The following is a 10,744-nucleotide window of genomic DNA, read 5'->3' as shown; positions in this document are numbered from 1 at the left end:
GACTATATTTGGATTGTTCTGTATATAACATAAAGAAATATCATATATTTGATGATATGGCACAAAGAAGGCAGTGAAAACGAAGCTGTATTAGAATAAAAATGACATTAGATCATAACCTGAATCCACAGGAAGAAAGGAAGAGAACCAGAAATGGTAAATAAATAGATTAACCCAACAAACTCTATAAATATTTATTTGCTCCACTTTCTTCTCTAAGCTCCTTTAAAAGATAAGGTTGTGTGAAGTAATAATTATAATAATATGTTGTTAAGTCCGTAACATACATAACTGTACTAAAAACAAAAAAGAGGGGAAGAAATACAGCTCTATAAAAGTACAGTTTCTGTTTCTCACTGGAATGAAGCTAGTATAAATATGAAGAGATTCTGAGAAGATGTATTACATAAGCCCTAGTGCAGCCATTACTCAAAAAATGTGGTTAAAAATCATTAAAGGAATAAAACGTTACAGTAGAAAATATCCACTTAATATAAAAGGAAAATGGAAGAACAACAACAATAACAAAAAACCAAAAACATGAGACGTGGAAAACCAAAGGTAAAATGATAGACATAAATAAATCCTACCATATCAATAATAAAAACTAAATGTAAATGAATTAAACAGTACAATCAAAAGGCAGATATTATCAAACTGGGTTTAAAAAAATGTTTTCTATAGGCAATACCTTCCTTTGATTCAAAGGTCTAATGTGTACAAAGTAAAAGGATGAAAAATTATACATCATGCAAATAGCAACCATAAGTATGCTGAAGTGGCTATACTAATATCAGAAAAAATAGACTTTAAAACAAACAAAAAAGTTACTAGATATGAAAAGGGACTTTTTATGGTAAAAAAAGGGAAGATACAAAAATTATTAACATATGTGCCCTGAATAAGATAAAACCAGAATACATGAAGAAGAAAATACCAAAATACATGAAGAATTGAAGGAAGAAATAGATAATTTCACAACATAAGGTGGAGGCATCAGAACTCCATGGTCAATAATGGATAGAACAATTAGGCAGAAGATCAACAAGCTTACTGAAGACTTGGACAACCCTATGAATTAACAAGACCTAATAAATGTCTATAGAACACTCAACCGAACAGTAAAATACACATCCTTGTCAACTACATGTGAAACGTTTTCCAGCATAGATGACATGATAGGCTATAAGACAAGAGATTGAAACCCCCATACATTGGTGGTGGGAATGTAAAATGGTGCGGCCAGTGTACAAAACAGCTTGACAGTTCCTCCAAGTGTTAAACATAGAGTTACCCTGTGACCCAGCAGTTCCACTACTAAATATATACCTAAAAGAAATAAAAACTTATGTCTGCACAAAACTTGTACGTGAATGTTCATAGAAGCATATTTATAAAAACAAAAGGTGGAAATAATTCAAATGTCAATCTGACAAATGAATAAACAAAATGTGGAATATCTGTACAATAGAATAGCATTCAGCTATAAAAAGGAATGATCTATTGATCCATGTTATAACATGGATGAACCATGAAAGCATTATGTAAAGTAAAAGCAGCCACTCACAAAAGATCACATATTGTACGGTCCCATTTATGTGAAATGCCCAGAATAGCAAATCTGTAGAGACAGGAAGTAGATGAGTGGTTGCCTAGGGCTGAGAGGGTTGAGGAGATTGAAAAAAGCTTGTTAATGTGTAATGGGTTGTTTTGTGGGGGGACAAAAATCTAAAATCGGATTGTTGTGATGGTGACACAAGTCTTTTAGTGGTTACACTAAGAACCACTGAATTATATACATTAAAGGGTTAAATTATGGTATGTAAATTACATCCCAATAAAGCTGTTACAATTACGATAATTTTATATTTATGAATTTGAAAATTCATCCAAAATTACAAATTCTTAAAACATGCAACCTAACAAGAATAACCCAAGAAAAAAAAAGGTAATTAAGTTTCAGTGGGGTCTTTAGGGTGGGCCTAAATCCAATATGACTGGTGTCCTTATAAGAAGAGAAGATTAGGACACAGACAACATAGACAGAAGGACAACCATGTGAGGATATGGTGGCCATCTGCAAGCCAAGGATTGAGACCTCAGGAAAAAACAAACCTGCCTCTGGAACTGTGAGAAAATAGATTTCTGTTGTTTAAGTCACCAACCCTGTGGAATTTTGTTATGGCAGTCCTAGGAAACAAATACAATAAATTTTTTAAATTACCATTATACAATAATAATTAATTCAGGCAAGAATTATCAGTGGACTCACTGGATTAAAGTTTGACGTGAACAATATAACTATATGGTATCATTGTATATCCTGCAAATTACTTATTAGTTCCAAAGGGAAAAAATCATAACTCTACAGTGGAGAAACCTGGCAGATACCTCAACCAAATGATCAATGTTGACATCAGCAGTAATAAGACAAACTAAGTCCAGATCCTTAAGCAGTAATAAGACAAACTAAGTCCAGCCTCCTGATGTGATTCACTGAGAAGGATACAGTTGTTAGGCATTCAGCGCTCTTAAAACCATATAACTTGAATTGAGTCATAAGGAAACAAACAGTTAAACCCAAATTGAGGAATAGTGTGTAAACTACTGTCCTGTGTTCTCCAAAATGACAATGTCATAAGAGAAACAGAAAGCCTAAAATCTCCTTGCGGATAAAGGATTAATCTAGAGACTATAAAAACTTTTATGGATAATTGGTAAAATAGTAGTTTGGACTATACATTAGATGTAATGTATGTAAAGTTCCTGAATTGATAATTGTACAGTGATCACAAAAAGAAAAGAAAATGTTCTTCTTAAGAGACATCTGCTGAAATATTTGGGGGTAAAGGAGCATAATATGTAGAGTGCTCTCAAACTGTTCAACAATAAATATTATATATAATATACATAAATACAAATGGAGAATCTAGCTGAAAGATATTTGTGAGTTTACTGCATTATCTTTACCTGTATGTTTTGTCACTTTTTCCCCAAATTCCAAAGTTAAAATGTATGTTCTGGATAGAGATAGATTGAGTCTACTTGTTGGTTTTGTTACTTATGGTGTGACACTGGGCAATTTATTTAAATTACTTAAACCTCATATTTCTAATACATAAAACAAAGTAACATCGTACTATTCTTGCAGTATTGTGAGGTTTAGAGACACTACCAATAAGTCTCTCATCTTGATATCTGGAATTGAATAACCTCTCAAAAATATTAGTTATTAGCGCCATCTTGGTCCATTATAAAATAGTAACCCATCAACTTCAACTATTTAAAAATTGAAGTTTCAGGCTTCCCTGGTGGCGCAGTGGTTGAGAGTCCGCCTGCCGATGCAGCGGACACGGGTTCGTGCCCCGGTCCGGGAGGATCCCACATGCCGCGGAGCGGCTGGGCCCGTGAGCCATGGCCGCTGAGCCTGCGCGTCCGGAGCCTGTGCTCTGCAATGGGAGAGGCCACAGCAGTGAGAGGCTCGCGTACCGCAAAAAAAAAAAAAAAAAAAAAAAGGAAGTTTCTTAAATTTTTCTAGTAACTATCATATATGCAAGCATCAAAGTACTGTTTATTGTTACTAGTTGATCAGCCTGCACTATTACCAAGGACAAGTCAGATAGTATACCAGGCATATCAAGCTCTGTAACTCCTTAACACGGGGCTCCAGTCAGTATCTGGGTTTCCCAGTGAAGTACTAGAGTTTTCTATTCTCAACAAATAAACTGCAGATATTCAGTGTTTCAAATAAGCCTTTCCTCAAGGTGTTGACATAATATCAAACTAGGGAAAAAGGAAAAGAAACTTTGTACTTTGAGCCGTTAGTTTATCACAGGTTATTCTGTGATTTGCCATGAGTTCTCTCATAATCCTAATTACAACCTTCACAGACTCCAGCATTAGTGTCCTAAGAACAAGTAAGGTATTTTGGACTGCATTAATGAAACAAGAATAGTAATTCATCAAATGGTACAAATAACAAGGAAGAATTCTTGCACTTGATATGAGTAACAAAGCTGAGTGTGTTTCCTTTTTCCATTGGTGATGAAGAAAATATTTTGGCAGGAGGCAATGCGCACATTTGTACGTAGAGGTATATAAACGGTTTGACCTTAAAGAGTGAGACTCTGGGTAAAACAGGCTTGTTTAGACAGGTGTGAAGTGGCAGCACAGATTGGCATCTCTGGATTAGTCCCTTAACTGGAAGAATTTATAATTTAATGGAAAGATAGACCATATTAATAACCATAAACAGCAGCTTTTAGAGCTATTTTAAGGACAGCAAGTATGAAATTAATCTATACTAATATATAAACGACTGACTGTCTCTAGTCCATCTCCAAGAAGAACATGACCTTCCTTCCCACTGAAAGTTAACTTTCTGGCGTCAGAGGCACGTGTCAGAGTCATCTTATTATCATTTGCAGCACTTAGTAGAGTGCCTTACACATATTAGGCACTCAATAAATACAGTTGGAATGAGCAACAATCATAGTTGGAATTTTGGAATATATAACAAAGTGAGGTGAGAAATTTACAGAAATATGAGAAAATTTCTGTGGTGACAGAGGTTGACTGGGAAGACAAGTTCTGACAAAGTTCTGCTCTTCTAATTTTAACTTTATTTCATCATTCTATTCTTTTCTCCATTCATGAATGTGGAACTATAATCTCAACAACACATACAATGTGTACCTTGTCCTATGCATTTCTGACTTAGGAAGGCCTGTTTTCACACTCCAGTGATACTTCCAATGAGTGCAGTTCACAAAAGAAGACCTACACCACAAAACCAATGGAAAAATTGTACTGATGGAGCACTGAACACATCATTAACAACAGAAATACATTCCTGTTACCATTGCTAGTAGTATGTGAATAATGTATTTATAAATGCAGCTTTGAAATACTAAAGTGAGTATTCTTTCTCTTTATATTAAAAAATATGCCATACTCATTCCAAGAATGCTCTTAAATTTAGTGGTATTTGACACATATATTTTAAACATTAGAATCCTTTTTCCAATTTAAACAAGCCACTTTGTATTTTTAAATTTTTCTTAAGTATTTTGATAAGAGCCATATCAATTTATGACTTTTATTTCTGCATTTGAAGACTAGTTCATTATTTTATACATGGTAACTTTCAAATAAATGTAGATTTTTTATTTATTGTGTCCAATTGATCTAGTTTTAATGGTTTTTAGTTTTCCATTTATACAGTGTTTTAAAAGCTAAGCAGCTACTCTGTATTAATTCACATTGTCTTTGCATATATACATGCAAATGAGGAAATGATGTATGTGTGTGTATGTATACATATATATGAATTAATATTTATGAATATATTTCCAATGATTCAACACATTAGTCAATCCCAGAAAAAAAAAACGATCCTATTTTCTACTCACCATAAAAGGGATTCATTTCTGTTCTTATTTTGTAACTTGTATCACTAATTCCCATGGACATTGTTTTATTAATTGTCTTGAAAAAAGTTTAAATATCCAGCAGGTGATCATAAGCTTATATTTCTGCTATTGAATGGCATATAGCACTATTAGAAACATAAAATAAGAAGTCCTAATTTTCACTGGGTTGGCCAAAATAGAGGAAAGTATTGAATCACTGAAGTTCGCTTTTTTGAGCTGCCAAATTTTCAGCCTTAAGAAGTCTTTGACAAAATGTTTGCAGATGGCCTTGTTGATATTTTAGCATTTTCATTCCCCTGACAATAATGTCTTAAAATGTGGTGAAGTATCATGTTCATTTTTATCTTCTGTTTAACTGCCATTCTCCTATGGCAACTGGTAACTAGCTTTCAAAAAGTGTTTCTATGCCACACAATAAATCATGAACTACCTACTTGTTTTCTGTTTCATTTGTCTTCTTCCAATGTCCATTATTATTACATTTATTATACTTAGAAATCAACATACCTAATTGTTTCTCCTCTGCTTCTGGCATTTAATGAGCAATGGTGACACAGACTGTTGCATTTGTAAAATACAGATTACTGCATCACAAACATGTCAAACATAATATGTTCTTGAATTGATGTGTTGCCAGACACAGTCCAGCCCTCTTCTTGATTCCCTTGGCCTTGAGGAGCCCTGGTCTTTGCCCGTATTGCCTCATGTCCTAATACTATCAGCTGTTTCAGGTTCCCTGTGGGCAAGGGCGTGGAAGCCTCCATCTCAGCCAGCATCACAGGAGCTGCAGCAATTCCAGGGCCAGGCAAGTTCAACCTTAGCTGACTTTCACTGCAACTGGAGGAGTAGGGGGTTGGGGGGAGTTGGGGGCTTGGGGTGGGGTTTGGGCAGGAATGGAGTGAGGGAGAGCTGGGTGACACAACCCCTGTGCAGGAGAGTTGACTTTGACCAAAGGAAAACAAGATGCAAGGAGAGGGACTATTCAAAGTTGTAGGGATTCCATAAGGACTTTCTAAAGATCTAGCAGCAGGTCTTTCTACTTGTGGAATTCTGGCCAGCTAGGTACGCACTGTCTTGTATTTGCTCTCCCTCCTTTCCTGCCTCTCTTCCTTTTATTCTCCACAAAGCACTGACTTGTGAGCTTTCTCTCCATTTTTATGCAGAATACAGGCTGATACCTAGATATTTCTAAAACAAGGAGTTCAAGTGACTAAAGTAAGATTTCTAAAATCTTTGAACATTTGTGAGCTTGTTGACCAATGTCACTCTTAACCACTTCATTAGATGCATGATGTGGAGGTAGTGACTTTTTTCTTTCATACAGCTAGTAAGTGGTATTACAGGGATTGATAGTAAATCTGACAACCAGTTAGAGGTAAGTATAGTGTCTGCGGGAGTAAAAAGTTAAAATGGCACTGAAGTTTCCAGAGTGGCTACAAAATGATGGTTACATCAAAAACTTTGTCCAGAAAAAGATTTCTAGAATTGAGGTAACCTAGGATACCCTTTATAGTCTGGAAGCCCCATTAATCCTCATCGTATGTTAATGATGTTTCCTGTTCTTGGGCAATTAAAAAGATAGAAACATCAAATTATAATTGTAAATTCTTCTTGATTAACCCCAGTCTCTGTGCCCATTTTTGGAAATTCAATGTTACAGATGGAAATTCTTGCTACCAATGGAAATCGTCTGTAATTTACCTATAAATTACCCTGTAACAAAGTTCTTTTAAAACACTGTCAGCTTGCTTATTAATGTTACCAGAAGAAGAGTGAAAGATTATCCCATTAAACTAGGCTGAAGGGCAGTCACTTCCACCTCAGGGAGTGACCTGCTAGCACAAAGTCTTCTTCAGGCTCTTCAAAGTGAACTTCTGACGGTGAGCAAAACTCTTTGATCAATACCCATCCTCCAAAGTGGGGAATCCAGTCTGCTCAGACTTCTAAAAGAATTAATAATATCCAAGAGAATGCATGATAAGAAAGATAAAACAAGTAGGTTAGCACCTCAATGTTGTATAATATTGTTTTGACTAGTAATTAAGTGGAATTAGAAGAAATCTTTTGCTTGGTCTATAGATCTAAAATTGCTGCCTTCTTGTTTAGAGAATCACCTCTGATTCTGGCAAGTGCCCATGGCAGATGACCAGTTCTATTTTGGACACAGTGAATTTGAGTTACCTAGTATAGTCTTTTGGTACGCTAACATTTTTAACATACCATGTAAATATTATTATTCACCAGGAGATTGATGCTTACTAAGAGTAATTAGCTCTAAATTACTATAGACAATAAGAGTCAGAGATAAGAATTAAAACTAAATCTATCTAAATTCTCTTTTCTCTACACCACACTAAATCCTTACCTTTTTGTTAAGTATCCAAACTAATTAGCTGTTTAAATAATGAGTATAAAGGTCATCTAGTTATGATGGGAAAACTGAGTGTAATCTTTTAGTAGTGTACAAAAATGGAAACATAACATAAGCAATTATTTTAATTGCAGACTTGATATGAACATATTGATAAGTTATTGTTCAAATGAATAGTCCTCGTGGCTTCAGTCTGTATTCATTTTTTAAAAATACTATACATTTATTCTAATGCTACCATTTGTCTGTGAAAACTACCTTCATTCAAATTCAGCCATCATTAAAAATGTTTGCTAGGGAATTGTTTCCCTAGCAACAGTTACCATGTGCATAGACAGTTCCTCTCTGTTCATTCTCCAATCCAACAACTGGCATAAATGTTCATGTACAGCAGTAAGGTTGAAAATTCAAATTCAACACAAAGTGACAAGCTCAAAGTGAAAATATAATCGGAATTAAATCAAATGTTTACACCAACACACTGACCAGGGCAATTGAATAGACCATAAGACAAAGTTAGGAAAGCATGCAACTGCCACTTAGGGAAGTTGAAAATGACAAGAGAGGATTTATAAAAGCTATCCTCCAGACCTCTGTGAGTCCACTGTTGTAGAAAATGTGGAATTTTTCTGATGATAAAGAAACTAATTCTAAACAAATACATATAAGAACAGTTTAAGAGATAGAGGGGTCTGATTCATGTACACTTTAAAAATATACAAAGTTCTCTTTAACAATTTAGCAGATGTGTTAACACAGCTAAAATGAGACTACAACTGCAAACCACTTTGGCATTTACAGTGTATTGATCCTCATAAGATATTGGGCTCCTAAAATGAAGCATACAAATATCTCAAAAAAAAGCGCAAAATAATAGTAATCTGCAACCGAGTGCTTGTAAAATCATAGAACAAAAGAGGCCAAGTTAGGTCTAGATTACCATCTTCAAGAGGAAAACTTGGTGTGTCCATTGTGTTAGTGCAAAAAGAAGGGTGCTAAATGTGACCGCCCACTCAGACCCAGGGATGTGGAACACGGACTCACACATTCATTTGTCTGTTATTTATTCATCCAGTCACTTACTCGTTCAACATGCATTTATGGACCTCCTACTATGTGCCACACTGTACTAAGTATTGGATCAAATGTGTTAAATAGATCTGGAAAGAATGACAGCTTGGTGAAAAGGAAGACAGGTAGTCAGAAGAGGCAACTAATTGAAGCAGAGAGACTTGCCCAGGAGTCAGACATTTGAGCTCCTCTTGCATTTCCTATGTAAAGCCTGTGGGACTTTGGACAAACACTAAGTCTTTGCAGGTCTGTCCTATTTATCTTATAAGTGTCTATAAGAGACACAAAAGGATATAAAGTTCACATTCTCATGCAAAGTTTTATACATTGTAAAATGTTCCACACATATAACCTTTCCACTGCAAAACAGCACTCCCTGGGAGCAGCTCCAACCTTATCCTTTTCCTCAATTGCACCTTCCAACCTGCTCTGTCCAGCTAGTTCTTCTCTGCCCCTTGTTTGAAATCTAGAATAGGTCTTAAACTTTGCTATACTCTGTGAGTTTCTCCAGTAACATTTAGTCATTTAGTCAACATTTAGCTTCTCATTTCACTAATTTTTAAATGCCCAGTTTTCTATGATAAGAAATGATTAGCATGTCATTCAAATCCTGTCATGGGAAAGGGGGTGTGATTAGATTCTTGTCTATTCCATCCTGTCTCAAGTCTGTTCTCCTTTCTCTTTTCCACCAGACTACACCTTGTGCTTACTGAGTTGTAACTGGGGAAGGAGAGATAACAAGAAAGGTCTCAGTTGACAATGCTATTGGGTTCTAGCATTGGTGGTCTGAGGACATCCAGCAAGGGATCTTCCACACCCAGGGTGTTCTATCCATTCTTCAGGACCCCACTCATTTATGGAGATCTCTCAACTGAAGATCTCTTCTTGAGCAGGCACTTAGCTTGTCCTCAGCCTCTGGTTTTGAAAGTCTAGCCCACAAAGAAGCTCCCATTTGGGTCCCATCACCCCTCCAAGTGTTCCCTTTTGTCTGCATGACCTAATTCTGGTCCACAGAAAATCTCAGGCTCCCTTTGTTACAACAAATTCTAGGAGTGTAAGGCATTCCCAACACAGCTTTCTCTCATCTACCTAATGTCAGGCCAGCCCACCATCACAACCTTTGGCTGGGTAGGATATTCACATTCATTTTGTCTTTCTTTTAGATTGTGCTGAACTTTACTAAAAACAATGGTAGGTAATGACCTGAACCCATAGGCTCACTAAAGTCATAGTTACTGAACCAGGTCAAGAATAATGATTTCAGTCAGCCATTCTTGTCAAAGTACCACAGATGGATTTAAAATTTTTCTTCCAAAAATATAATCTGAGTTATTTTCAGAATAATGAGTGCCAATGGGTAATATTGATAAATGAAATAGTAAGTTTCTAAATTTTTAAGACAGCATTGTATAAGAAATACAATGAGCCCTCATGGCTTGCCTGATTCCACGTTAAGGCAAGGATTGAAAGAGATGGGCTTTGTTTCAAACTAGTGTAAGCTCATTATTAAAAAAAAAAAGAAAGAAAGAAAAAAGCCTAATTTTCAGTAGCAATTTTGCTTGGCTTAACTAGTACATAAAAGCTGGAACTATAATGACATTGAAATTCAATATTGCACCACTAAAACTAAAGGCAGCCTTTTCTAATTGCAGGATGGATTCTATGTTGTCAACTCTAGTTTAATAAAATGAAGGCATCAAGGCAGATTTTTCCTCTATCTGAAATGTTAATCTTAGTTCAGCCCAACCAGAAAAGCTAAAGTGGATTTGATTCATGAAATAAAATCCACTGCTTTTATAGAGCTTTCACAAGGGTTTTTAATATCAGTTTTTCAAAAATAGTAGTTTGCTCTCTCTGGTGCATATACTAT

Source organism: Aethalodelphis obliquidens, unplaced genomic scaffold (assembly GCF_003676395.1).
Source record: "Aethalodelphis obliquidens isolate GAN/ISIS:26980383/991018 unplaced genomic scaffold, ASM367639v1 scaffold4, whole genome shotgun sequence".
In the NCBI taxonomy this organism is placed as follows: Eukaryota; Metazoa; Chordata; class Mammalia; order Artiodactyla; family Delphinidae; genus Aethalodelphis; species Aethalodelphis obliquidens.
This window is presented reverse-complemented; position numbering follows the sequence as displayed.